Source organism: Sphaerodactylus townsendi, linkage group LG05 (genome assembly GCF_021028975.2).
Source record: "Sphaerodactylus townsendi isolate TG3544 linkage group LG05, MPM_Stown_v2.3, whole genome shotgun sequence".
In the NCBI taxonomy this organism is placed as follows: domain Eukaryota; kingdom Metazoa; phylum Chordata; class Lepidosauria; order Squamata; family Sphaerodactylidae; genus Sphaerodactylus; species Sphaerodactylus townsendi.
This window is the reverse complement of record NC_059429.1, coordinates 98,771,763-98,799,611: the sequence shown is the minus strand read 5'-3', so window position 1 is coordinate 98,799,611 and position 27,849 is coordinate 98,771,763. Positions and strand designations below refer to the sequence as shown.

General features: G+C 44.4%; 1 protein-coding gene across 12 annotated transcripts in view; it reads left to right on the top strand.

Moving 5' to 3' along the window:
- PPFIA4 (PTPRF interacting protein alpha 4) overlaps positions 1-27,849 on the top strand; it is a 146,973-nt gene that overhangs the window by 15,423 nt on the left and 103,701 nt on the right. For all 12 annotated transcript variants that reach the window (XM_048497282.1, XM_048497280.1, XM_048497290.1 and 9 more), the window contains one exon: positions 16,364-16,546. The gene's annotated coding sequence lies outside the window, so the exon portion shown is untranslated. The remainder of the gene's footprint in view (positions 1-16,363; positions 16,547-27,849) is intronic.

Sequence of the window (27,849 nt, the reverse complement as noted above, 5' to 3'; positions counted from 1 at the left end):
GCTCCTTGTAGTGGGTGATTAAGTCATTAGAAATGTAGAGAGTTGGGTTTGTGAGAGGCGTGGTAGTACATATGGTGACTGCCTGCCTGGTCGCGAGAAGGTTGCTTGGATGTAGCTTCGTCCTAGATAGGCTTTAGACAGTGCTGGGGTGGAGTCAGCAGTTGTGGTCCACAGTAGCAGCACCAACGACGTGGGAAATGTAGCAGGGAGGTTCTGGAAGCTAAATTTAGGCTGCTAGGAAACAGGTTGAAGTCCAGGACCTCCAAGGTGGCATTCTCAAATGCTACCCGTTCCATCACTTGGGCTTAGGCGAGCTAGGCAGCCAGATACAGGAGGTCTCAATAAGTGGATGAGAAGGTGGTGTAAAGGCAGAGGGTTTCCAGATTTGTCAGGAACTGGGAACCTTTTTTGGGACAAGGTAGGCCTGTACAAGCGGGGCCGGAGCTTCATCTTAACCAAAGAGGAACAGACTGCTGGCTCAACATTAAAAGGTGGCAGAACAGCTTTTAAACTGATCACTGGGGAAAGCCGACAGGAGCTGAGGTGACTTAGGTTGAATACAGTATCTATGGGGATGCAGACAGAGAGGAGGTTTTCTAAATCAACCACATACAAGCGAGAACATAGCAATGTGCATGTGACAAGGGATGGTGTCTACAAAAAGACTTGAGGATAAAACACATAGAAATCCCAGGTTAAGGACAGAGAGACAGAGTGCTTACAGGTGTCTCTATGCTAATAGTAAATGACACAGGAGGGAGGCTAGGAGAATACAGAGGGAGCTAGAATACAGAGTTTTGAAGGAGGACTTTGATATAGTGGGCATTACAGAGACATGGTGGAATGTAGGAGAACCAGTGGGATATGTTATACCAGGCTACAGGCTCTATAGGAAGGAATAGGACAGGAAGCATTGGGGGTGGAGTTGCCCTTTACATCCAAAGGCATAGTATCACATAAAATAGACAATGCAAGGGGGGAGCTGCTGGTTCCCCTACAGAATCATTGTGGATATCAATACCTACCAGGTGTGAAGGACAGTTTTAATATTAGAATATATTATAGGTCCCCCTGACCAAAGTGCACAAGAGGATTCTGAGATGGAAAAAAATTAGAGAGGCCAACAAAGAAACAAAAAATGTAGTGGTAATGGGTGATTTTAACTATCCCCATATAAACTGGAAAAATGCATGTTCAGGTCATAGTAAGGAGAGAGCATTCCCTGGATATGCTAAATGACTGTGTGGCTTAGAGCAGATGGTTTGTGGAACCAACCAGGGGGGAGAGGGAGTGATCCTAGATCTAATTCTATGTGGGACCCAGGACCTGGTGCAGGAAGTCAGTGTTGTTGAGCCGATAGGGAACAGCGACCACAATGCTGTCAGATTCAGTATCTCAGCAATAGAACAAGTGGCAACTAAATGTAGTTACATTAGCCTTCAGAAAGGAAATTTCTCAAAGATGAGGGATAGTGCACAGGAAGCTGAAAAGGAAAATCAAGAGAGTCAAAACTATCCAGGATGCTTGGAGGTTATTTAAAAACACAGTAATAAAAGCTCAGCTGGAATGTGTTCCTACAGGTTAGAAAGAGCAGCACCCAGTCCAAAGAAAGCCACCATGGTTAACAAGAGAGGTTAGGAAATTATCAGAAAAAAGAAAAAATGTCTTTAGAAAATGGAAGTCCAGTTTGACTGATGAAGAATATGAGAGGGAACACAAATGGTGGCAAAAGAAATAAGTTAGCTGCAAGAGGAGGCAAAAAAGGATTATGAGGAGCATATGGCTATGAACATCAAGACCAGCAACAAACAGTTCTTCAAGGGTACATCAAAAGCAGGGAAGCCAGCAAAGAGCAGTAGGCCCGTTAGATGACAAAGGAACAAAGGGTGTGCTAAAAGATGGCAGGGAGATTGCAGAGAAGCTGAATGAATTCTTTGCATCTGTCTTCACCCAAGAGGAGGTGAGGAACATTCCTGCACCTGAACCAAGCTTCTTAGGAGTGAATCAGGGAACTAAGCGAAGATAGTGGTAGACAAGGAAGAAGTTCTGGTAGCCATTGATAAACTAAATGTTACCAAATCCCCTGGCCCAGATTGCATTCACCCAAGAGTTCTTAAAGAGCTCAAGCATGAAATTGCTGATCTTCTCACTTTAATATGCAACTTATCCCTGAAATGAGGCTCCATCCCTGAAGACTGGAAGATGGCCAATGTCACACCAATCTTTAAGAAAGGATCTAGGGGGGACCCGGGAAATTACAGGCCAGTCAGTTTGACATCTGTTCCTGAGTAAGTGAAGTAGAATCTATCATTCAAGATAAAATTATAAAACATGTAGAAAAGCAAGACCTGCTGAGAAAGAGTCAGCATGGCTTTGCAGAGAGCAAATCCTGTCTTACAAACTTACTAGAGAGAGTTCTTTGAGGGGTGTAAACAGGCATGTGGACAGGGGTGAACCCGGTGGACATTGTCTACTTGGATTTCAAAAGGAGCTTTTGAAAAAGTTCCTCACCAGAGACTGTTGAGAAAACTCAGCAATGAAGGAATAAGAGGGGAAGTCCTCTAAGGATTAAAAACTGGTTGAGAAACAGGAAACAAAGAGTGGGTGTAAATGGGAAGTTCTCACAATGGAGAGATGTCGGGAGTGGTGTCCCCCAAGGATCCGTTTTGGGACCAGTGCTCTTTAACCTATTCATAAATGACCTGGAAGTAGGGGTGGGTAGCGTGGTTGCCAAGTTTGCAGATGATACCAAATTATGTAGGGTGGTGAGAACCACAAAGGATTGCGAAGAGCTCCAAGCGGACCTTGATAAATTAGATGAGTGGGCTCAGAAATGGCAAATGCAGTTCAATGTAGCAAAATGTAAAGTGATGCACATAGGGGCAAAAAATCCAAACTTCACATACACGCTACAGGGGTCAGTGCTGTCAGTCACAGACCAGGAAAGGGATTTAGGCGTCTTAGTTGATAGTTCCATGGGAATGTCAACTCAATGCATGGCAGCTGTGAAAAAGGCAAACTCTATGCTGGGGATCATGAGGAAAGGAATTGATAATAAAACTGCAAAGATTGTCATGCCCTTATATAAAGCAGTGGTGCGACCGCACTTGGAGTACTGTGTCTAGTTCTGGTCGCCGCATCTCAAAAAGGATATTGAGGAGATAGAAAAAGTGCAGAGAAGGGCAACAAGGATGATTGAGGGACTGGAGCACCTTCCTATGAGGAGAGGCTGCAGCGTTTGGGACTCTTTAGTTTGGAGAGGAGGCGGCTGAGGGGGGATATGATTGAAGTCTACAAAATTATGCATGGGGTAGAAAATGTTGACAGAGAGACATTTTTCTCTCTTTCTCACAATACTAGAACCAGGGGGCATTCATTGAAAATGCTGGGGGGAAGAATTAGGACTCATAAAAGGAAACACTTCTTCACGCAACGTGTGATTGGTGTTTGGAATATGCTGCCACAGGAGGTGGTGATGGCCACAAACCTTTATAGCTTTAAAAGGGCCGTGGACAGATTTATGGAGGAGAAGTCGATTTATGGCTACCAATCTTGATCCTCTTTGATCTGAGATTGCAAATGCCTTAACAGACCAGGTGATCGGGAGCAACAGCCGCAGAAGGCCATTGCGTTCACATCCTACATGTGAGCTCCCAAAGGCACCTGGTGGGCCACTGCGAGTAGCAGAGAGCTGGACTAGATGGACTTTGGTCTGATCCAGCTGGCTTGTTCTTATGTTCTTATGTTCTTAAGATGTGGTCATGTTTATGGGGACATATTTTGACAATCCTTACAAATAACATTGTAGACAAATCTTTCAGCGTTGATGATTGATTTGGAGAGATCCTGGCTCCCTGCTGCACCCACCACCACCAGTTTTCCAGAGACCATTGTATCGTTTTGTACAAAGGGCTTTATTGCTAGTTGATAATTTTTTCACCCTTTTCATTTATATTATCATTAAACATAGTTCAGAGGCCGGTTACCTATTTAAAATTTGAACATTTCCACTGCCTGAAATTATCTGCTGTGTTTTGAGTTTTGTTTTGCTTTCCAGGCATGATTTAGTGTATAGAGTCATGAGTGGGTCAGGATTAATCTGAAGTTGAGCCAGTGTCAGCTTTTTTTCTGTACTGCTTCAGTTGTCTTTTTGTGCCGTCAATTGTCTTACTTCCCTTCAGTTCGGTTTAACTGTGACTTGTCCCTTCAGTCATGTTGCTGAGATTCCCTCTGAATGATTGGAATTTGTATGGAAATGTGTCTTACAAATGGCAAAGTTGCTGCATTTTGATCAGGTTTTTTCCCCCTTTTAACCCTGGAGATCACGTCCAGACTCTCCCATATCTTGTACTTCTGAGTCCATACAGTAGCAATGATGGTAGCTGCTTGCTTTTATATGTCAGCATTAATTTGTTGTTTCCAGACCTCAGGCATGACAGAGTTTGCTCCTTTCCTTGGTGCAGGAGTCATGTTGGATAAAGGGCAGCATTTTGACATATAGTAATATGCTGCAGCTGCATGCAAACAGGTATGACATGAGCAAGTAACGATTGCTTTTATTACTGATCAGGAGCTGGCTAGGAGAAAAGTGCCAGGTAGGGAAAGCTAACCATCTCTTCTCCTAGCTGTCACTTTCCCTCTGACAATTACTCCTCCTAATGCTTTGTAGATAGAAATAATGCTTGAGGTTTTAAAATACTAGGTGGCATAAAAATGTCATAAGAAACTGTGAATAGGATTAAGTTCTGTAATATTATAATGAAAATACAAAACCTTGAAGGCAGAAAAAGTCTTGCTCCCAAATTGTTGGGCTGGCTTCTAGAGCTAAAGAAAATTGTTATGGTCTCTCTCATGTGGAATGACACTGATCTTTTATTGAGCCGTCACTACTTCAGTGGCTTGTTAGTGTTAATTTTTGTTTATTTTTAGAAGAGCTGGCTATCAATCCCCTGGAAATGCCTGCAAGGAGTGGGTGGGGGCAGACAGAGAGGAGTGGAAACACCAAAGCAAGGGAAAACATTGGGATTTGCCCACTCTCAGGAACCGTAGGACTTCCAGGATCTGCGATGCCTTAAGTCTGAGTGTGTCTGCAATGAAAACTCTGCCCCAAAGAAAATGTACCCTCATTGTGGAGCAGAACACCAGCCATAGACTAGAGAAAGCGCTTATGCAGCTTACAGAAGGCTGTAGGTGCGCAAGGTGATGGTGCACAATGGGGGCGAATGTCTGTCATGGCAAGATTTCTTGTACGAACATATTTCCTCAAGCTCCACTTTCACTTTCCATTCTCTCCATGGCAAGGGAGATCACTTCTAATGCAACTTTAACTTTCGTAGCTGTTCATTTTTTAAATCCTGTAGTTCCATGTACTTGTAATATTTACAATAACTTGAGAACTTTGCAATAAAGCTTTTAAACAATTTATACATTTTAACCTTTTTAAACAAAACATATATTGGTGACCTCAGCTTTGATTTTGGCAAAAACTAAACATGCTCCAGTTACTGAGTACAATGTTACTGTCAGATATTGTCTTGGAATATGTACCAGATAATTAAGGAGGACAAGTGTGCCTTAGATGCCACAGATGTCAAATATATTAACAAATCCTAAAAAGATCACAATATAGCTATAACTCTAGGAAGGAGGAAATTGTGCTTTTCCTTACTGGGAAATTTCCTTAGGCCAAGGGATTCTTGGAAAGTACCCTAGTAACCTACCACTACCACTCAGGACCGCCTGAGAACATCTAGGCCAGGGGTCTGCAACCTGCGGTTCTCCAGATGTTCATGGACTACAGTTCTCATCAGCCCCTGCCACCATGAATATCTGGAGAGCCGCAGGTTGCTGACTCACTGAGAAGGCCTTCTTCCAGGTCAGTACTAGAGCAATAACAAAATAACTTATAACCAATCTTATGTCATGTAGAACAGGAGAAAGAGTTTACGAGAACTTGGGTGCTGTGTGGTTTCCGGGCTGTATGGCCGTGTTCTAGCAGCATTCTCTCCTGACGTTTCGCCTGCGTCTGTGGCTGGCATCTTCAGAGGATCTGATGTTGGGAAAGCAAGTGGAGTATATATCTGTTGGAGTGTCCAGGGTGGGTGGGGAAACCTTGTCAGTGAGTAACAAAGGCGGCAACCAGGTCAATAGTTGAGGGCATCTGAATAGAAGTATGAGTAACAATGAAGACTATAGCCTGGGAGTAACCCTGTAGATAGCAAGGTCACTGAGAACTATCCCAGAGAAAGGTTACGAGAACTATCCCAGAGAAATAGATTGTACTATGTGAAGTCAAGAAATGTCTTTATAAAAAAAGGATTATTGTGAAAAAGAGAAGACTAAAGGGATAGGGTGGTGGGATTCAAAAGGGGGTGGGGAAAAAAGCAAACAAAAAAAGCAAAAGCACACAGCAACAACACAGAGCTTGAAATAGAAAGCAATACAGTTGAATCTGAGTCTGAGTACCTTTATTGTAATGTAATCAAGGGTCCCAGATGCTTTTTAGGTTGTCAGGAATGGCCCCTGCCCTCCCCTTGGCCAAACCATCCAGGGCAGACCTGGGCATGGGAGACAGTCCTTCATGTGACCACCTATCATGTGTTAATGGGTCTTTTGTTCTAAATCTGTGCGCTTGGTAATGTAGCTAACTAGACATCTTTGCCTGGAGCCTCCGGAAGCAAAGGAGACGTGAAGGAGGGAGACGTGAAGGCCTTGGGCAGAAGACTGTCAGTTTGGCCTTGAGACACTCAGTGTTCCACAACAAAACCTTTTATACCTTGTTCTACTAATCTGTGGGAAGATGGGAGGGGGTGTTTGAGTGGGAAAAGGGAGGAATAAATGTGTTTGCAGATGCCAGGATCTCCAGATCTGGCTTCTTGCAGTTTGAGTCCTTGTTGCTAGTCCAATAAAGACTTCCAATTTTATATCCAGAGTCTGTTATTGACCATTGTGCCAAGACCTAACATTGGTGGAATTTCCTAGCCTTAGCAGGTTTGAAGATTTCTGTCACAATCCTTTCCCGCCAAAACGGAACTCAAAATGGCGGACGGCTCATTTTCACCTCCCAGGCCACAGTTTGTTAAATCTGCGGCGGAGGCCACCAGATCCTCCGTCTCCAAATCGCTCGACCTAACGGGGGGTAAAAACCCACCCGCTAAGAGCAGAGCCGGAGGAAAACACAAGCAACAGCCAGACGACGCTTTGGCAGCTGTGTCTCTTGCCGCTCCTGTTTCAAACGCGGAGGCAAAGAAACGACGCACAGAGCAGCAGGAAATGCCGGCCCCTCACGAGCTTCAACGCTCCCAGAGCGAGGCATCGGCCACTGCCCCACCGTCCCCGCGAGCCTTCTCGGAGCCAGACTTGGAAGACAACTTCAGGCAAGATATCACCGAGGACGGAGGGAGTGGGATGGAAATAGAGCCGAGGGAGGAGACGGGGGACGAACCCTTTAACCTCCAAAACATGACCGCTGCGCAATTTTCCCAAATACTCAAAGCAGCCATAGCAGAACAAATGCAGACTCTCAATGCAGCCGCAGTACGGCGTTCTCCCCCCATTTCCAAGAATAGCACCAACTCCGCCAGGAAACGCCCTTCCCCAGAACAGCCAGGGAACCCTAAAGCCTTCCCAGGGGAGGAGACATTTAGTGGAGACGAGGTTCTGGAGGAGCCAGAACACTTTTCAGATCAGGAAGATCCTTTGCCTGAAACAGCTGATCACTTAACCAGATTTTTCAAAATCGAAGACCTTCCCATGTTAATAAATAAAATCATCTCTGCCCTGGATTTACAGGATGAGGAAGGAGCACAAGACCCATCAGCTCCATCCACATCCAATAAACCCATTAAGGGACTCCCAAAAGGAAACAATTTTTTTCCCCCAGAATGATTCTTCCAACTATTTTCCCATTCCAGAATACCTAGAAAGGAAAATTAGAAAAGAATGGCAACAACCAGGGGCAGCTAGGGGACTACCCTCCAACATTAAAAAACTATATTTTGTGCCAGAATACATTAACTCCATGCTAAAAGTTCCCTTAGTAGATGCACCGGTGGCAGCCCTCCAATTAGGTGGATTCGTCTCTAAAGACGGTGACGGCTCCATCAGGGACGCAATGGACAAACACTTAGACGCTTCCCTTAGAAGGGCTCACAAGTGGACAGCCACCGCAATGAAAGCTCTAGCACCATCAGCGGTAGTCGCATGGGCTATTTTAGGCTGGACAAACAGAGTGCTGGACATGATACCTCCTGAAAGCACCGCAATCAGGGAGGGCATACAAAGGATTCTCTGTGGAGTTTCCTTCCTGGCTGACTCCAACCTGGATGCCCTACTCCTTTCAGCTAGATCCATGGCAGCATCCATCGTAGCCAGACGCAACAGCTGGCTCAGGGCTTGGCAGGCAGACCCTCACTCAAGGGTACTGGTAGCAAACTACTCCTTCCAGGGGGAAATGCTCTTCGGCAAGGAACTTGACTGAGACAAGAGACAAAAAGAAAATAATGCCCAAATTTGTTAGAGCCGACCGAACTCAATTTCAGAGAAATACTTTTAGATCATATCGCACACTACCAAGGGCACCTCCAGTTGGACCTCCCCCGTTCCAACTGGAGACCATCTAACTCCTTTTGTGGCTGAGGCTCCTTTCAAGCCCACAACTACTCAGTCACACAACCCAGGTCAGACAAATTCGGGAAGTTTGACAAATCAGGAAGGCAATGACGCCAATGCACTCCCGGTGGGAGGAAGACTATCTCACTTCCGCAACCAATGGAGAGGGGAACACATAGACAAGTGGTCCCAAGAAATCATTTCCACAGGTTATCTCATAGAATTTGCCCACATTCCAAAACCACGTTTCTTCAAAACCACAAATGCCAAGAACTCCGCTACAACTTCTCGCAATCAAACAGCTGTACAGCATCTTCTAGACATAAGAGCCATAGAACAGGTCCCCTCAGCGGAGAAATCATCAGGCGTGTACTCTCATTTTTTCACAGTCCCCCAAAAGACCGGGGACTGGAGAGCCATACTGGATTTAAAATATGTCCACCGGCACATCAAACTCAGACACTTCCGAATGAAATCTCTTCGCAACATCATGGAAGCACTCTGGCCAGGGGAGTTTCTCACCTCCCTGGACCTAACGGAGGCATACCTTCATATAATGATACATCCGGCACATCGTCAATATCTAAGATTCGTCTCAAACGTCTCTTCAACATTATCAATTTCGCGCCCTACCGTTTGGACTATCCACTGCACCCAGAATTTTTTCAAAGATTCTACTGGGACCAATAACCCTGCTCTGCAAACAAGGAATACACATACACCCCTATCTGGACGACATCCTGGTCCGCTCACCATCCAGGGAACAGGCACTCAAGGACATCCAGATAGTACTTCACACACTAAGACAGGGGTTTCAAATTCAATTGCACAGGGGGCCAAAACTCAAAGCACACTTTAGGTTGGGAGCCGAACAGGATAACCATTTATTGCCAGGCATGCAAACCTCCTCTGCCCCATGGAGAAGGCAGCCGCCTGCTCTGTTGGGCAGAGGGGATGGTGGCGGCTGCCTGCCTGGTGCTGCTGCTCTCGCGTTGCACAAGCTGGCAATACCAGGCTTGCAAACCCTCTCTACCCCACAGAGAAGGCAGCTGCCTGCTCCATGGGACAGAGAGGGGACTTGCCTGCCTGGTGCTGCCGCTCTCACGCCGCGTGAGCCGGGAATACTTGGCTTGCAAACCCTCTCTGCTCCACAGAGAAGGCAGCTGCCTGCTCCATTTGGCAAAGAGGGGACTTGCCTGCCTGGTGCTGCTGCTCTTGCGCCATGCGAGCCGGGAACACCGGCCATGCAAACCCCCTTTGCCCAACAGAGAAGGCAGCTGCCTGCTCCATTGGGCAGAGGGGGTGGCGGTGCCAGGCATGCAAACCCTCTGCCCCACAGAGAGGGCAGCTGTTCCACCTGGTCCGTGGGCAGAAGGGATGGCAGCACCAGGTATGTAAACCCCCTCTGCCACATGGGGAAGGCAGCCGCCTGTTCTGTTGAGCAGAGGGGACGGCGGCGGTGGCCTGCCTGGTGCTGCCGCTCTCGCACCACGCAAGCTGGTGACACCATGCTTGCAAACCCTCTCTGCCCCATGGAGAAGGCAGCTTCCTGCACCATTGGTCAGAGAGGGGACTTGCCTACCTGCTGCTATTGCGCCGTGCGAGCTGGGAACACGGCATGCAAACCCTCTCTGCCCCATGGAGAAGGCAGCTGAGCTGGGCAGAGAGGGGACAGCAGCAGCGGCGTGCCTGCTGCTGCTGCTCATGCTGCTGCTGCTCTTGCGCCGCATGAGCCGGCAATACCGGGCTTGCAAACCCTCTCTTCCCCATTGAGAAGCTGCTTGCTTCATTGGGCAGAGAGGGGGCGGGGGCGGCAGCCTTCCCAGTGCTGCCGGCTCTTGTGTTGCGTGAGCCGGTTGCACCGGGCATTCAAACCCTCTTCCCCACAGAGAAGGCAGCCAACTGCTCCGTTGGGCAGAGAGGGGACTGCAGCAGCAGCCTGACTGGTGCTGCCAGCAGCACTAGGCATGCAAACCCCCTCTGCCCTACGGAGAGCAGCAGCTGCTGTTCATCCCACATGGCAGCCTACCCTGCAGGTATGCATAGAAGTCAGAGCAGGACTCCCCTGGCGCAAAGCTGAATCTGGACCTCCCATCCGCCCCTTCCACTCGGCCGCCTTACCCAAAGCATGACCCAGAGATGGGGTGGCTCTTGCAAAAAACTCATGCAAAGCACCAGGCAAAAAAACACACACCAACTTCTGCCCGCAAGGAGATGCCACGGGACTTGGAGGCGGGGAGTTTGCAAGTTTGGGTGGAGTGAAAGAGGAGGGCTTGCCCTTCTTTTGGCTTGGAGTTCTATAACTCATGGCCCCCTTTTTCATGGATTACAGGGCTGGGGGCGTGTGTTTGCAATGGGTCAGCTCTCTTGCAAGGAGAGGAGATTATTTTCCTTCTCCTTTTGGGTCTGCAACTTTGGGGAGGGGTTGATAGCGGAGCCAGAAGAGAATTTGTCCCACTTCTGGACTGTGTCTGGATTAAAGATTAAACCCTGTTTTATTTCTGTGTGAGCTAGGTAGAAACCAACTGTATTAGATAGGAAATAGGATTTGTAAGTTTCTCTGTATTTGCGACTGCATGGGACCTCCTTGGCCCAAGGCAGGAATCCATCTCGGCTTCACCTGAGCCCACCCTTTTCACGTGCAAAGGTCCCTGATGGACGCGAACAAGGGAAGATCTCGGAGGAAGCGCCTCGCCCTGCCTAATCCCTTCAGCAGGCAGATATGGGGACTATCGTCATCAGGCTCTGCTTCCTGACCCCGGACACCTGGGGAAACCTTTGTGTGTTCCCGCCAGTGGACACGTCATTGTTTCGCCCAACTCTGGCGCGAAATCCAAGAAGGAGATGCCTATTGGACTCTGATTGGTTCCTGTGTGTCGTAAATGAATGATTGGTTACTTTGAGTTTTGCTAATGAATGGTGGTGGGCTGTCTTGTATTCTCCTGGCCTCCCGATGGGAGAAAGTGTATTTAAGATGTTGTAAGGCTGCTGACGGTATAAGAGTCCTTGTGGAGCAGGAGGGGTGCTGACTTACTTGGAGTTCGGCATCTCAATAAAACCTTTCTTTATTATACTCGTCGTGTCGGGTCCTGTTTGGGTTCCTAGACGCTGCCGAGAGCTGGGTACCTTGGAGCCTGTAGAAAGTTACCTGAGCAGCGCGGTAACAGGGTGAGCATTACTTTCAAAGGATTGCAAAGTTTGCATGCAAATACGGTTCCCTGGGAGGGAATCTCTCAGCCGGCTGGCCTTTTGCAAATGCGGGGTTAAAAACAAAAAGCTGCAGAACGAAAGGGAAACTGGAGGCAGCTGATGCTCAAGTTGCAGCCCCAGAGGCTCAGTTGGAACTGCTCTTTGAATGCCAAGGAACCCCTCTAATAAATACATTGAGTGTCCCGTGTGATTCTCTCTGCAGTCCCCAGAGCAGGTTTGTTGCCAGAGAAGCCCCAAAGGGCAGCAGCTGGGACCCCGGAGAGGGGCAGCTGGGCCCAAAATGGAGCCAGAGCAGCCCCAGAGAGGGGAAGCCTGCCTGCCCACTCCCCCCACGCCTGGCCTGCCTACTTGGTGCTTACCAGTTGCCTCCTCCTTCGTCCCTCACTGCAGGCTGCAAACTTGAGGCTCCTGCTGTTGGTTTGTGTGGGTACAAGAGGCTCCCTTGGTTGCAGCCTTTTCCCGACTGCTCTTCCCCAGGTACGATACCGCCCCTCCCCCACGGCTCCAGGTCGGCGGGCCAGACAATGGGATGTTAAGTGTGTGTTAACGAGGGCCAGATAGAATTATACAGAGGGCCTGATTTGGCCTGTGGGCCGTGAGTTTGACACATGTGCACTAAGACAATACGGTTTCTTGGTAAACATGGCAAAAAGCTGTTTGATACCCTCACAGGAAATGGAACACTTAGGAGCCATCATCTCAACATCAAAGAACCGTCTCTTTCTCCCACGATCCAAGATTACATCAATCCAAAGGAAAACATCAACAATACTTTCAGCCAGACAATCTTCTCTGCTGTGTCTCACGAGCCTACTAGGTCAGTTCATTGCAGCAATGGATATGGTTCAATGGGCGAGGTTTCATGCACGCCCACTTCAAATCTTTCTTCATCCCTTTCAATTGGACATCATGAAGAAGAGAGACCACATACTCACCCTGCCAACCTCGCTGAAAACTAGCTTTCAATGGTGGACCATTCGGAACAACTTGTCACAAGGGAAGACTTTCCTATTCTCCAACCGCCCTCAAATATTCTCGGATGCCAGCTTAAAAGGATGGGGAGCCACCCTGAACAACAACTTTGTCCAAGGGACTTGGACCAGCACAGAATCTTCCCTTCCAATTAACATCTTGGAAACTCGAGCCATACTCCTGGCCCTCAAACATTTCCAACCACTGATACAAAATCAACATGTCCTGATCCGGACGAACAACATGGCTACCAAAGTATACCTAAACAATCAGGGAGGATCCCGATCCTCACGCCTCCATCGAGAATCAGCCAAGATACTAACCTGGTCAGAGAAAAACTTAAACTCCATACAAGCAGACCACATACAAGGGAAGTTGAACGTATCAGCAGACTGGCTGAGCAGATCCACAATTCAAGAGGCGGAATGGTCACTCAACCGAGAAATCTTCCTTCTTGTCTCCCAATCCTTCGGAATGTCAGAAATCGATCTGTTCGCCACCGCGGACAACTCACAACTCCCCGCATTCATGTCAAGATACTTCCACCCAAGGGCATTAGCAGTGGATGCAATGACAGCCCCATGGCCATCCATACTGATGTACGCCTTCCCCCCATTTCCTCTCCTCCCCAGATTCCTCAGGAGAGTAGCACTGGAAAAAGCAAGAGTAATCCTGATGGCACCTTATTGGCCCAGGAGACCATGGTTCTCAGCCATAACTGAGATGTCGAACAGCCCACCGCTGCGACTTCCCATAATTCCAGAACTACTACACCAGGGCCCAATATTACACCCAAACCCGAGTTGGTTCCGCTTGACCGCTTGGACATTGAATGAAACAACCTAAAGATGAAAGATTATTTGGACAAAATAATCAACACCCTACTGACCTTGCATCGTCCTTCCACCACCAGGATATATAACTGCACATGGAAAGCATTCTATCGGTGGTCAAGACGTAAGAAGGTCAATCCACAACATCCATCTATAACCAACATATTAGAGTTTCTTCAAGATGGTGTAGACAGATAGCTGCCCTCACTGGCCAACAATAGCTGGCCATCGTTCGAAGGAACTCCAGCATCCAGACACACAGACATACTCAGATTTTTAAAGGGAGTGCAACAATTACAACCCCCAACAATACACAGATTCCCATCTTGGCGCTTACACTCCATCCTAACCGCCCTCACCAAATCACCCTTTGAGCCAGTGCAATCCATTCACCTAAAGTGGCTTCGTATGAAAACTCTTTTCCTTACTGCGCTAACCTCGGCCAGGCGAGGTTAGATCACTATCCGAAATTAGATCACTATCGGTGAACAAGAATCTCTGCATTTTTCATTCTGACAAGGTCATACTACGTACAGACCCAACCTTTCTACCAAAGGCAGCCTCACGATTCCACCTAAGACAGGAGATTGTAGTTCCAAACTTCTGCTCCAATCCCAAACACCCATGGGAAAAGCTGTGGCACAACCTGGACGTAAGACGTTCTCTAAAGGCCTTCATTATACGAACAGAGAACATTCGCAAAACCGAAAGTCTCTTCATCAATGTTACTACTCCAAACATAGGTCACCAGATGTCCTCCACTGCCATCAACTCAACTCTTAAGAACTGTATCACAGAATCACACAGGGCACTGAATTTACCGGTCCCAACAGGGATCACGGCCCATTCCATTAGATGCACAGCCACTAACGCTGCTCTACTGCACCAGGTCTCAGTAGAAGACATCTGCAGAGCAGCCATTTGGTCTTCACCATCCTCATTTACCAGACATTACAGACTTCACTCACGGTCTGTAGCCCAAAAGGCGTTCGGACAGAGAATCTTGGAACACATCATAGGAGAATGACGGTCCCACCCGTATTCGGGACACTGCTCTGGGAGGTCCCATCTCCTGGTGGGCTAGGAGTCCATCTCGACCCTCCCTTGACTGTCAATTCAATCTGGATGTGTTCTAACCTCTGGAACATCTCAGTCAAAACACTCATAGAATATACATAGCATATGCCATGACTAATTCGCGAGCACTATGTAAGTTTAGTCCTTAGGGGCCTAGTTATAGTTACAGTTATACTTATTCTAACATCTAGTTACACTTCATTTATTTGGAGTACTGTTTTCTGTTCTTTCCTGTTCCTACTTTTTTCGCTGTACTTAATTACTGCTTTGACAGTCAGTACTGGAGCTAAAGTGGAGGAGGAGCCAGGGACAGGAAATCAAAAATTTAGACCTGCCTCCCTAATTGAGGGTTGAGAAATACCCATCTGAGATGGACTCCTGGCCCATCAGGAGAAGGGCCCTTCACGGTAAGTGTCCAATGGACCGATCTCTTAAAGGAGTACAAGTCAGTGATTGCTCCGTTATTATCCAATATCAAGATGTTCATTAAATCATTTAGCGAACCATGATATTTTTGTCTTTAAAAATAGGGTTGCCTGCCCCAGGTTGGGAAGTACCTGGAGATTTTGGGGGAGCCTGATGAGGTTGGAGTTTGAGGAGGGGAGGGTTTCAGTGTTCATTTTCTCCAGGTGAACTGATTTTTGTCGCCTGGAGATCAACTGTAATACTAGGAAATCTCCAGCTGTTACCTGGAGGTTGGCAACTCTTGCTATCAATTGATTTATGAACATATGTTGTCAATGACTTAGTTATCATTGCAGGAGTGAAAGAGGACAGCCTGACTTCACATCTTCTGAATATTAATTTGTACTGATAAGAGGCCCAATAATGCTCATTTTGCAAAGGAGTCCAAAAAATAATTGTATCCCAGCTCATAAAGTAATCTCCAAAAGTCTATGAACCACTCATAATGCCTGATCAGATATTTTTTACACATCAAGAAATATGAAGGCTGCTTCCAAATTTTTAGTAATTCCAAATTACAAAAATTTCCTTATGTTCAGAGTTAAATACATTTTCAAGATATAGCCAGTTTAATCAGTATCTATGTATTTTGAATGATTCATACTAAACATGATAACAATACCTTGACAAATGTATAGTTATTCTTAAATAATGTTTTAGACCTATAAGAACATTCTTTACATCAGAGGTGGGATCCAGCAGGTTCTCACAGGTTCCCGAGAGTAGGTTACTAATTATTTGTGTGTGCTGAGAGGGGGTTACTAATTGGTGATTTTGCCACGTGATTTTTGCCTTAGTTACACCCCTCCTCTCAGCAGTAGCGCGCAGAACTTGAAGCAGTCTAGCAGGAGGTGCACTGGCGTGCGTGGCAGCCTGCTCCTGGGTGCATTCGTTTCCCACCCAAGGACCGGCGCAGTGGCTGCGTCCTTGCCACAGCCCAGCCCAGGAATGCCCCGCCCCCAGAATGCCCAGCCATGCCCCCGTCGTGCCCTGCCCAGCCCCATTGGCGCTATGCTACAGTTTGAATCCCACCACCATGGGAATCTGTTACTAAAAATTTTGGATCCCACCACTGCTTTACATTCTTTACCAGGTTTAATCATTAAAACAAATTTACCTGTACTCTAAGAGACTGGCAGTTATTTTGTAAGGTATACCTGTTGTTTGAATTTATTCTAAATTCTTTGCTTTTCTAGGTGTTTGTCGCCTTGATGCTTCCCGTCGAATCACTTTGGATATAACCCTGAATGTACACCACAATGTTAATGGGTCATAAGGAGCTCAACTCTCCAGTTCAAAATGTAGGCTTCTTTCTTCAGATTGGCTTTGTTTGACTTGAGGACCCTCCACGCCATATGTTGAATAAGTGTCATTTCAAGGTATGTTCTGGGTGAGTTACCAGGGAAAATTTTTCCATGATGTCATATTTTTTCCTACTGTTTACCAGCTGTTTATAGTAATGACTTTGTGGCTTGTGCATTTGTCACACTTCTGCAGCTGAGAAATCAGCATTGACAGGTATCAGAAACAGTCCAGTTCCATTTAATAAGAATTCTCACTACTGTGTTACATTTCTCATGCTGTCCACCACAGGAACTTTCAAAGCATTGTGTTACAATGTGTTATAGCTAAAATTTGTGGCAAAATGTGTTCTTCTAACAAAAATAATATCTAAATTTACAGGTAGAGCAGGGAAGGATGTTTCCACGTTTAGGACTTTTCTGAATAAAATCCAGGTAGTGATTAGATTTCTGATAAAGTGATGTTGCAACAATGTTAGATATAAAAACATGTTTTTAAAAATAGGATGGACAGACAAGTAGCTACAGTTATCTGGACATTTGCATGTGTATCTACAGCTACAACCTTGGAACAAGCTTCATGGGTTTTTAAAGACTTTTAAGCACTTATTTAGTGTAGTATGGAATTTTGCCACATCAAAGAGATTTGTTTGTAGCCAAGGAAATAAGAACGGTGTAGGAATCCCATCAGCACTTTTCACCTGAATGTCTATATTGTATAGTATAATAATATTTCTATAAAGGTGATAAGCCTGTAGTATAGAAGAATGGAGGGTGCTTTTATAAATAGAATGGGATTGTAGTCTATTTCACTGCTATAATTATTATTGTGTTGTTACTGCCTAGTTTTGTAATTCCATTTTTAGCCCTGTTTGTCTTGTATTGGGGTGGATTTTTTTTTGCATTTTTGTGATCTAGTCCTATTGCATGGTTTATTGGATATCTCATGTTATTTGATTGCATTGTATTACACTCTTTGAATCTAAATGAGAAAGGTGCATTACCATAACATGGTAATGCATGGTAATATACATGTTATTTGACTATCCATGCTTTTTGTAGCTACTTAATATCTTTAAGCAATGATTGGACCTTGAACTTCCAGATTCATTTAACATTTACAATGTGTTGGATGCTATAGAATCTTTTAATAGTTTTCTTAATTTTATAGAATGATTTAGGCTGCTCTTTTTGCTGGTGCAGTGCAAAATTGTGCAAATATTGCCATGCTACTCTGCACCTGTGCTGGGGCTAAGTCAGGGCATTTGCATTTAGCAATATTGTTTCAGTTGCAAGTCCATTATCATGCGCAGGAGATGCCTGATTTTAAACAGACAAGAAGTATAACTACATTTTTACATGCAAGATCTTAGTCACAAAAGTAACTGTTACAAAAGTTTAAACAAATATTTGTCCTAATGAGCTGATGTGGCTTGTGCGCTATGAGCTGAAGTGATTGCCAGTTTGTTCCTGGTCTCAGATTGGATTCAAAGTATGTGAAAGATTACTTCAGGCTGTCAGGTTCAGTCAGGCCATTTATGCACAGCCAATTACAGCATTGTGCCGTCGGTGTTATTGGCAATGCTGCAGCAACGGAGCATTTGCATGGGCAGGCGTTCCATAGACAGGTAGTGCATCGGCTGACCCCGTATGGCTGTGCTTCGTATGGCTGCGCTTTGCAAACGACATTCTTTTTTCCCCAGAGTATACGTCACGGGCATTTGGCGTCAGAATTGGCCAGTATGGGCTGCCATTGTGGGGGGCGGGCTCTGCAGCACCGATTCCTGGCGGGCACTTCACAAGGCGCCAACTGCAGAGCGCCATTGTTGAAAAGACATGCTCGTTGGGTGACTTTCTATTAAACCGTTGTGGACCCGCTGGAGCGTTGCTGCGTTGCTGCAGTGTTGTTTCTGCAGTGACGGCTGTGCGGTCTCCCCGCCTATAACGCTGATTTTACCGTCCTTTTGCTGGCTTTTTTGGCCTGTGCGGAAATGGCCTCAGTCTTGTATGCCTTTGTTGCAAGTGACCTGGTTAGAGAATTATAGCACCCTAATTAGCTTATCCTTAACCCATCAGATCTTGGAAAGCAAACTTAGCAAAATTGACCATGGGCATCACTTGGATGGGAGACTGAGGAGTGGAAGGCTATGGCAAACCATCTGTGCTCATCTCTTTCATGGAATGCCTCATGGATAGGGTTGCCATGAATTGGTTGTAATTGGATGGCATGTTCTTCATAGAAGTAATTGATTTGTCTGGTTCCACTTTCTTACGAATCAGGTGCCTAGTTCTGGGCAATTAATGGGTCATGTAATTAATTTGGTAGTCAAGGGTTAGTTGCATTACTGCTTAGCAAGCCTATTCCATGTTGGACTGGGTGATTGTTTAAATAATATTTATGTTGCCAGTTTTTATATTAAATGAAATCTGAAACAATTCAGTATTTAAACAAAATGTTATCAAGTAAGGAGTCAGTCTCTAGAATGCTAAAGCATTCAAGTATCGTCCAAAGACTGTTCTGGTAGAGCAAGCATGCATGACTGGGAAGGAAAGATTGACAGTACTAACTGAAAAGAGTAGCTTTTTTCAACCAGAAGCAGAAAGTATCTGTTTCTTTTCCAGCGTTATAAAGCTCTCTTCAGTCTTCTGAAGTAGCTGCTCATGGATTTCAGTGAAGTAGTGTTCATGAGAAAACAGAAATCCAGAAATTTAAAGGCTAGCAACACTTATTCCAACATGAACATTTGTGAATCGGAGTTCACTTCTTCAGATCCAGTGGAAAGAAGTCTCCCTCACACACACAATATATCTAAAAATTACAGAAGGGTAGAGGATAAAATAGGAGTTTAGCAAAGAGATGCCTGGTATCATAAATCAGATGAGATTCTCTACGTCAGGGACTTGAATTTTTAGATTGTTATAACTTATGAATAATGAGAGAAGTTAGAGTTTCTAATCTCTCTCGTGTAGTGAGGATAAATGTGAAATGAAATAAGGGAAATAACAGAGTAAGGAAGAAGCAGGCTGTAGAGAATTAACTGACATGCACAAAGGTTATGATATGACACAACAGGTTAATAGTCTGTCTATTTATCTATTTCTCAAGTGTAGGCAAATCTGTGGATATTTAAATCCAAGGATGAGACCCATACTGAGAGAAAAGATATTTTTCTCCAAACGTGATGGACCCTACCCCCAAATTTCCAGACAAATCTGAAATTGTTAAAAAAAATCCTTAAAAATGTAAATTGTTTCCAAAAACTCAGAAGTGTTGTCTGCATATGTGCAGATAATGTACCTGCCTCTGTCACCATACTGTCGATGGTGATTTAGGGGTAGTAGCCATGGTGGCGCACTCAAAGGAAACTGGGAGCCATTCTGGCTTCACTGGCAGAAGCTGTGAGGGTGGAGGGGATTTGGGAGTCACAGTGGGCTTGGTGGCAGAGGCCACACTGGGCCCACCACTAGAGGTGTATCTAGGCAAGCTGGAGCCCGGGGACAAAACCTGAGTTTGGCGCCCCCCCACATTGGGCCAAACACACAAACCCTCCCCCACGATGACCAAACAATGATTTTTTGCACCAGCTCACAAAACACCTCCCACCCCCAGCAAAACATACATGGCTCTCTCCCCACCAACTCTCTTTCCTAATTTTGTCCTCACACCAACCCTATGTGGTAGGTTGTTAGCCTGAGAAACACCTCCAAGCCAGTGCAAGTGGGTATTAAATATGTAAATCTTTCACAAATCACCCCCAGCAAAACATTTTTCAAACAAATGTCAGCATCATCTCTCACAAAACACCTCCAGTGGAATCCACCCCCAAATAGCATCACTTTCAATGGTGTTTAAACTCGGGAGTCCAGATTCTTCTTTTAAATCCATTTTAAAAGGAGAATCTGGAGTCCCCAGTTAAAACAACATTAAAAGTGATGCTGTTTTGGGGTGGAGTATCCCCCAACCTGAAACAGCATCACTTTCAACGTTTAAACTGGAAACCCCATGCCAAAGGGGGTGGATTTAAAAGGAGAATCTGGGGAAATTTGGAGTGTGCCTGCTGTCAGGGGTGCAATTGTTAAGCTAGCAGCACCAAAATTTCAGGGTATCTTTAGGAGACTCTCCTGATGATACCACTCAGGTTTGGTGAAGTTTGGTTCAGGGAGTCCAAAGTTATGGACCCTCAAAGGTGTAACCCCCATCTACTATTAGCTCCTGTTGGAAACAATGGGGGATGGGGCACCACTTTTGGGAGTCCATAACTTTTGATCCCCTGAACCAAACCTCACCAGACCTGGGAAGTATCATCAGGAGGGTCTCCTGAAAGATCCCTGAAATTTTGGTGCTGCTAGCCTAAAAACTGCATCCCCTGCAGGCCAAACATTGAAAAAACACTAAAAAATACAAAAAAAATTGGGTTCTCCACTGGGGGGCACCCGGGGACATAGGGTACCCCATGTCCCCTAGGTAAATACGCCACTGCTTACCACCATAGATGGGGGTAGGGGGGAGAGCCGCACCACATTCACTCCAGCTGCAAAGGGTTGGGGTTTTTCAAGAGATGCATTAGTGTTGCCAGCATCAGTGTCAGTGTGGGATGTTGGGGGTGGGAGCGTAGCAGGCCTAGCAGTGGAAGCAGTGACAGTGGAGTCTCAGCGAAGTGAAGTGAGAGGGTAGGAATGAAGGACTTGCCAGTAGTCAATGTTAGGGGTGTGGGAGCCCAGAGCAGAGGCCAGGAGACACAGAAGGGTCGCTGATGGCCGATGCAACTGTGGCGGGGGCAGGGGGGGAGTCATAATACCTTCATCTGGTTAGATTTATTTTAATTTAATTTAAATCCAGAATTGCAAGGGGAAGGATTAAAGCAGAGGCTCATTCCGCACATGCAGAATAATACACTTTCAAACTGCTTTCAGTGCTCTTTGAAACTGTGCGGAATATCAAAATCCACTTGCAAACAGTTGTGAAAGTGGTTTGAAAATGCATTATTTTGCATGTGCGGAAGGGACCAGAGATTCCTCTGCTAGTCCCCACTTGTTAAAGTTTTTAAAAAGGAATCTTATTGGGTTATTAGAAACTCTGATAAGTGAAGAAATCTAAGTCTCAGTTTAAGCCAGGATGTGCATGGCAGTCTGCTTTTAAACATCCTTGCTATTTTGTTTTCCTTTAATTCACCTTGGGTTCTTCTTGAATTTCTTGTTTTCTGCTGTTCTTGTTTCACTTGACTGTTTTTCACAAGATTTCAATTTTATATGCTATACATACAGGGTAGGAGTGGGATTGTACCTGCTGACCCCACCCATTTGTGGCATCTAACTGTTCAACACCCTGAAATAGGACTATTGTTCACCTGCCTGATGCATGCAACTATTAATGCATGGGCCTCCTCTGTTTTTCAGAGGTAACAACAATGACGTGAGGCTTCAGGTTGAATCCTGCCAGCTTTTTTTGCTCATTCTTGACTGATTTCCTTCTTTACTTATGACCCCTGTCCTTTAAAAAAATTTTTAATTGTATCATTTGAATATTCCATTTTATATTAATACTCTTCTTCATTCGTTTTCAAACAATACATTTCCCCCTTTCCCCCCTCTATTTTCTTCATAATTTTATCAAACAAACAGCAGTAAGTTCATTCTTTGTAATCTCTTCTCCCATACCTCCTCATTGACTCCAGCTTCTTTCATCCAGTCAGCATATATTGTCCATATCTTCAAAATTTCACTCTGTTTATGTTGCCACAGTTTATTTTTTGTTATTATATTGAAAATGTCCAGTGTTACTTGTTCCCAGATATATTCCAACCATTTCTGGATTGTCCATTTTTTCTTTTCTTTCCAGCCTAAAGCTATTGTTGCACGTGCTGCTTTGATCATTATTTTATACATATAGCTATATTTTTTAATCTACCCTTCTATTCTCCATTACACCCATGAACATTAAATCATTATTTATCCCAATATTAATCTTCACCAGTTTCTCGATATATAACATTACGGTTGTCCAAAATTTTTTCACTTCTAACATTCCGTCCACATATGACTATAATATGCCTCCTGGTCTCCGCAGTGCCAGCATTTAGGACTGAGTCCATTAATCATATATGCTAGTTGTTTTGGTGTTCTATACCATTTCAATTTCACTTTTCTTTCCAACTCCATATCTTTCTCAATCTTTATATTTTTCCAACTGTCTATTAAATTTTCAGTTTTCCCAGTGTCTAGAAAACCTTCCTTCTCCCATTTTTGATTCAATGTTCTTATCTTATGACCCCTGTCCTACATGGCTTTTGCCTATACATATCCCATGATCCCTACCATAGCCTTTAAAAAAATGTTTTATCAGTGGAAAATGGTTTACCAGTCCAACCTTTTACCTATATATAATACTAGTGGTACCCGGCCACGCGTTGCTGTGGCTTGTTGTAGTGAAATGGGAAAGGAACAGTAGCCGCAAATCAATTGCAGAGGCTAGCAGTACATGCTCATGGGAACGGGCAGCCTGATACTGTGCGATGTCATTGTTGTGTGTGACCGCATTCCTTGAGGGGGAATGGAAAGGCACCCCTCCCAGGACCCACTTACCTAGTAAATGGGACCTTCTAATTTTTAAAATACTGTTTGACAGTTTCTTTACTTCTTTAATTCTGCATTCAAAATCTATTTATTTCCAACAATGCTGGTTATAATGAGCAAATCCAAATGAAAGGTTTAATGTCTTGTTTTGAATTCATGGGCAACACAGACAGATTGAATCAATACAGAAAACCATGTTCATACAGTGTTCTGGGTTTGTTTTCCCCTTGAGAAATGTATTTAAATGAGCAATTGCACCATATTGTAATTAATGCTCAAAAAATTGTGATAACAAATGTTTTGACTAAGTGTGCTAATCTGTGCAGCACAATGTAGACAGGCCACCACTGCTGATTGTTCCCAGCAATTCTTTTTGGAATTTTCATTTACAGGCTGTGTTTGAGAATGGACTGTTGAGATTCTCAGTGGTGTTTCTGGCATGGAGGATCATTGTGCTTCTTCTATTTTTTATTCACGAAATATTTTTTCTGGGTGTTGACTGCTGCTGACTTGTTCAGTGTAGTAAAACTTGGGTATAGCTGTTACGAGCTCAGTTTGCCAGTCTAAAGTTGGAAGCTTGCTATGCTTATATGCTGTACACAGTGGTCCTTATTTCTACTGCCTGTGTGGACATTTACATACCTGAACCTACCTCAAGGAATTTGGAGACCTACAGATAGTACAGGGTGTTTTTCTGTAATGATCTGGATATGGTTCCACATAAATAGGCCATTGTTTTGTATGTCATGTGTTCCCTTACCATGGGCAATGAAGATTCAAATCTGGCATGCCCTTATTGTATCTAGGCCATTTTGGATGCAGATTCATCATGTCAGAATAATTTGAAACTAAAAATATGATTCTGTTAAATAGTCAGAACATCTATGCTGCATTAAACTGTTAAAGGTCATGCTGGGACCAGAGACTGGTTTTATGACACATGGTGTAGTTCTTGTAGTCTTGCCCATGAGGCCCCAAGGAAGAGACGAGACGTGGAGATTCCATCTGGTGGAGAGCGCCAGCGGCAGGAAGCGCGGGATTCCGTGATCCTGGCAACTCTGCCGTGTGCTAGGCCCTGCCTCCTTTTATTAGGGTTTACAAGAGGGGGGGCAATGTGGGCGGACCGGGAGGCAGGAGAGCGGGAGAGCGGGAGATCATCATGTGATGCATGATCTCATCGGGCTACTACGTGCAGGAGGAAGCATCCACGTCTGGGTCTAATCCACACCTGGAGGGCAAGAGCCCCTTTGTCCCTTTGTCTGGGACATCTGGTGACCGTGAGTCAGGCATCTCATGACCTGTGATTCACGGGGGACTGGGGGGTGGGGGAGCTTGTGCGCCCAGAAGGCCGTAGCCGGCACCGGCATGCCAGGCGCTCTTTCTACGGTTCTGCTGGGTTCGCGGGCTCACCCCTACAGTTCTGTTCTATTCTGAAACTGAGTTAAATGGAGCCAGGCCAATACTTGTATGGAGACTACTTTAGAAACCTCATACTTTGGCTGGATCTCTTATAAGGCTTCTTGGGATGGAAGAAATCGTGTTCTATTTAGTAGACCACTGTTATTACACCTTCTGAGCATTAGGACAAATTATTTGAACTTTTGGAACAATCGATGTTTCTTTCTTCGCTGTCTTTGGTTTATAAATAGTTAATGTTTTAGTTGTATATGGTAGAATGACAGAATGGTCAGTGTGTATGGGTGGCTTTGAGGTAGAAGGGGATCCTTTATCCTTCATATGAACGAGCTCTGTGTGTGCTAGATACCTATCCTATCTGAAACTTAAATGAAACAGTAAATGACTACAAAGAAACACTTAAAATTACAGATGTGGTGGAGAGATGAACTGAGTACATACAGTGGAACCTCAGTTTTCGTTGGTAAAAGAATCGATGAAAACCGAAACCGATGAAAACTGAAGCAAACTTTTCCATGTGAATCAATGTAAATCCAATTAATCCATTCTAGGCACTCCAAAAGCATACCAAAAACACATTTTTGGTGAATAATGTTTAATGCTGAAAACAGTGTTTAATGCTGAAAATAGTAACAAACAATAACACTAGGACCAGCTTCAGAGCCAGTGGATCAATGTCACACCAGAAAGCTGTCCAAAGAGGTCTGTTTCTCACGCCTCTTTAAGATTTGTCTGAAATGCAGCAAGACATTGTCATTAAACAAGTTGCAGACATGGCCTGCAACAGCTTTGTCCGGGTGATTTTTCTCCACAAACCCCTGCACCTTACTGCAAATCGATGGAAACCGAGGCAAAAATCGAGACAAAATTTTCACTGAAAAAATCGATGAAAACCGAAGGCAATGAAAACCGAGGTTCCACTGTATTGTAACAAATATGAATAAATATTTATGGCAATATGATTTGATATGAAACTTCAGGATATTTTGTGCCTCTCTAGATTATGTCCTGGCCATTCTAACTTGAAGCCAAGTTATTGAAATTATTGGAGACCTATGAAGCAGAGATAGCCATAGTTACCTTTCAGAGGTTTCAGTTGAAACTCAGGACATGGAATGACCTTGGTGGATCTTAAGTTCAGGCGCCTTGGCAACTTGATTAGATGCATCCAAACCATATGTGTGGAACTTGCTCCTGTTCAATCTGGTTACATGTGGCCTTTTATCTACGTTTGGTCTCTTCAGGACAAATATATACTACCTACAGGTTAATTATGCACAGTTTTTTCCCTGCTCTTGAACTGATGGCACTGCAGATGAGCAAATACGTGCTTTTTCCAAAAGTGGGGAAAGTGGAGTGTGACTTTTTTCCTGCCTCCACAGAGAAAGTGGAGATGGCTGAGTGTTATCCCCTCTTCAGGTTTTCTCACTCTTTCCTGTCTTCCCCTGCCCAAGTTCTAGCATTTCACATTGATCAGAAGGATTTTTTATTTTTTGAATGCAGTGTAGGGTTCTATTGAAGGAACAAAGGACTGTGCCAGCGAACACATGAAAAAGTCAATAAACAAAAAATTAGAGGCAGCAGGAAAAACCAGGGGAGTGGTGGGCAAGCTATAGTTACACTGCACAGTGTAAGCCCTGAAGGGCTTTTTTTAAAACAATGGCAGTGAAAATCTAATGCTGGAGCAATGGATCCTATTTAATCCAGCGTATTAATGCTAGATTAAAAAAGGGGTACAAAAGAGGTGCTGAAAGGGGGGTTGGGAGGAAGCAAACAAGGCAGCGGTGGGTAGGTAAAATGGCAGCTTGGCTGGGATAGGGACCCTTCGCAGCAGGGCAATCTGGTCAGAATGGAAAATCACAGTGAAACCCACTGTGAACAATAAGTGCACAAATGTGTCATTGGCTTGTGGTAGCATCAAGAACCAATAGACCCTCTGATTTTAACTCAGTTGGCACTGTGTCAACACGACACATTCCTCCCCACTGTCCCCAGCATCTTCTAGATTCTTTCTGCAGAATCCACATATCCTCCTGGAACCACTGGAAGAATAATTGAAACCGAGGTCAAAAGTCCAGCAGTTCATTTCATGCTCCCCCCTGAAATTCTGCAGGGCCAAAGACAGTTAAGAAAATTGGGGGACTACGACTGTTTTTGTATGACTCTTTGAAAAACAATAGTCTCTTAATATAAAGAGGTAATTTTCAAATGCTTATAACTAGTTGTGGTCAAAGTTTCCCCATGGAATGCAAAGCACCCTGATGGATCTATCATTATAGTTTAAGCAAAAATTACAGTTTCTGATTAAATACCATGCACAGTCAGGATCTAAAATCAATCTTCTTCAAGATGTCAGGCCAGACTCAAAATAATCTTAGCCATTTCAAAGCAGGAGTCCTCTCAATAAGAGGTCTGCATTAACAGCTTTCTAAAAATAATGTGAGTAGTGATTATGCAGCTGATATCCTTGTACTTTTTGCTGCTTGTATTTAGCATAGTGTGACATATATAAGGTTCTGTTCATAAATGGCGTGCAGACATAGCCTTTAACTGAAAGTAGAACCACTACTTACATTTAATGTCCTAATGTGTGTTGGTCTTACAGGATGTTCTGTTGAAAGTAGGATTTTGTGTTATCCATTAGCTAATCCTATGATGGCTGATGCTGAGAAGGTGTATTGGGAATTGGTGGCATTCAATTCAGCTGATTTTTAGAAATTTAATAGTTAAACTGTATCAGCAGAAGCTGACTGGAGGTTAAAGTGCTACATGGTGTGTAATTGGAGATTAATGAGTACTAAATGTATGTGATATAGTTGTGGGAGCTAATTTGGTATTTCAGCCGTTATTGCAGCGCAATTTGCAAGTACAGATAGAATACCAACTTTTTTTTTAGGAGGTCCATTTTTTGTAGACAAGGGGTCTTTCTGAGCCTGTAGACATTTTTTGGAATTTTCAGAGAGAGTAATAGCATAATCATGAGATGATTGGAGATAAGTGGAGTCTAATGTTTACTTTGTTTTGAGCTTACTATAGGGAGAATGGGAGGTGTCCCATAACTACTAGGAAAATTGTCTGAAAAATATTCATTACAATGAAATGACTACCTTTGACCAGTATTTTAATGGCAATTAACCCATTCAGTACTATTAATTTTATAAAATAATGAATCTGAAATGGAACTGGAAAACTTTCTGCTTGATCTCTGACCTCCACAAGCTTGGAAGGAATCCAGATCTGGATAGAAAATGGGGGATTCATAGTATTGTTGACTTTATAGTGAAATTTTGAGAAAAGGTTAATAGCATCATTACAAAATGACTGCTGTGGGTGACCTTTGGGAGATACTTTTAAAGCTTTTGGCTAAATATAAGTTGTAATAAGCATGCTAA